The 2,286-nt window shown below is 46.9% G+C and overlaps 1 long non-coding RNA gene across 1 annotated transcript; it reads left to right on the top strand.

Moving 5' to 3' along the window:
* The first annotated feature begins 640 nt into the window (after nt 1–640).
* Nucleotides 641–1,647, top strand: LOC115248325 (uncharacterized). The gene is made up of 3 exons (XR_003887230.1): nt 641–781; nt 1,485–1,525; nt 1,615–1,647. It is a non-coding gene; the product is annotated as an uncharacterized lncRNA (long non-coding RNA).
* The last annotated feature ends 639 nt before the right edge of the window (nt 1,648–2,286 follow it).

Below are 2,286 nucleotides of genomic sequence, written 5' to 3'. Positions count from 1 at the left end.
AGCTGATGAAGAGCTGGAGGAGAACTGAGGAGAGCTGATAAAGAGCTGGAGGAGAACTGAGAAGATCTGGAGAAGAGCTGGAGGAGAACTTGATGCGAACTGGAGGAGCACTGGGGAGAGCTGCTGGAGAGCTGGAGAAAGTGTTCAAGACAGTCAAACCATTTCCGTTATGTCAGATGAACATTGGGTTATTAAGAATATTCAAACATATCATGAAAGTAGCACCAAAATGAGCTGTCTGTCTGTCACCACACACACACACACACGCGCGCACACACACATACACACACACACACACACACACACACTTAAGAAAAAGCGGCTTGATGGAATGTTTCATCTGCGGGTGTCTTCAAAGAGACAGGAAGAAGAGATAAAGGTAGGTGAAGATACGTTTATGGTGGTCTACGTGCATGTGCGTGTGCGTGTGTGTGTGTGTGTGTGTGTGTGTGTCTGCCGTATCCTCTGCAGCTTCAAATGCATTTCATTTCCTAAAGTCAGAATCAATTCAAACCCTCTGAGGAGTTAAATCCATCTACCTGCTTGTCATTTCTGTCAGCTTTTCATCCCTCTTTCTTTCCCTTTCTCTAACACACACACACACACACACACACACACGGTTTTTTTCTTTTGAAGGGTTTCTGTTTTTCAGTCTACATGGAAAAGGGAGGAGAAGTGATGATGAATGAAGCCGTGCCTTCACACTCTCGTGGTCCCTGACGACGATCTGTTGGTGGTTTCCAGGATTCCAGTACCAGGATCCAGGACTACATCCATACTGGTGATGATTCAGCCCAGAGAGAGAGTGTGTGTCTGCACTGTGTGTGTGTGTTGTGCGTGCGTGCGCTGTTCAGGCTGCTGATTTTATTGGCTCTTTGTCTTGACGGCTCCTTGATTGTTTATCGGTTCTTGCCGCCGTTCTTCTGACCTATTACACTCCTCAGTCCTCCATCACCACACAAGCTTGTTATTAACAGTGTAATTATTCATGTTATTTACCAAACACTGAGTAGCTAAATATGCCTGTATTCCCATATTTACCGGACCTGCATGGTCCCATTTCTGTTCACCACTAATTGGAGGTGTGAAAATTCTCTACAAACTTGTAAACACCCCCCATGTGGACCCCCCCACCCCCCACCTGCCTCCCCAGGGATGCTCTTTCAGACAACATCTACTACAACATCTACCGTGTGGATGGAAGCACTAATATCTTCCCTCATGGCCACAAACGAAGCACGACCCTGATTTGTCCCTCCAGGAGAGGCTGAGTCAGCCGGTTTGAACCTGTCACTTTTCCCTCTTGTCCCGTTCCACTTGCAGCCTCCGATCTGCCCAGCACGGGAGAATTCCTCCTCCGAGCGTGTTTCCAGGGTTCACGGCTCGCTCCCCAAATGTTGAATATTGAGGGTTGGGTTCCATTCACGTTTATGGGCGCTCATTTTCTCCTCTCAAACATAATAAACATCTGTCTTTCTTTACAGGACAGGAAGGCACGACATCAAAGGATTGGGACACACTGAAGGTATGAGCACTCCAGGCGCTGAACAATACGACCGTAAAGATCGAGATTTAATGCGACGCCCCTCATCAAGAGTCATTTGTGATCTAAAGCACTTCTCTGGGAGAAAACGCCAAATTTCCGAATAAAAAACTCACCCCCACACTGCCTGAAAGAAGAGGGCCACTAGATTTGAACTCCTTTCATCCAAGAACAAAGGTAAGATATTCTGAGTCTTTTAATGTCTCTGAAATAAATTAAACCCATCAGGTATGGGGGCTTATTGACGAGGAGCTTTTTGCCCTCTAAATCAGGTCTTATTTGATTCTACACAAAGCGGTTATCTCCCACACACTGGCTCTGCTCCCTCCACACAGCAAGACTTGACACGCCTATATGACGCCTGTGTTTGGAGACCAAAGACCTCCACATCCACATGTATGGAGCATGTTTGTCTGCTCCTGCCTGCGGGACTGGAATGCCCTGCTCATGAAGAATAAAGCCAGCACTTCAGCAGTTCAAAACCCCTCTAATTAAAAATCTTCACTGTAATTAACTGAGGCTCATCCTGGATTTGGAACCTTCACTCTGACCCAGTGTAACTTAAACAGTGGCGCTGGCGCCTGGGTTCCACCATCGAAGCTGTCAGTGCAGGTGTGTGAGCAGGTTTATCTGGGCCCTCGGCACCACTATAGTGAAATGCAGCAGAGGACACACACAGTTTAACAGTGACAGTCTTCAAATTTGGATAACAGGCGACTTCATTGATACACCTGTTTCCTTCA

Source organism: Takifugu rubripes, unplaced genomic scaffold, assembly GCF_901000725.2.
Source record: "Takifugu rubripes unplaced genomic scaffold, fTakRub1.2, whole genome shotgun sequence".
In the NCBI taxonomy this organism is placed as follows: Eukaryota; Metazoa; Chordata; class Actinopteri; order Tetraodontiformes; family Tetraodontidae; genus Takifugu; species Takifugu rubripes.
The sequence above is the reverse complement of the archived record's forward strand: the minus strand, read 5'-3'. Positions and strand labels throughout refer to the sequence as shown.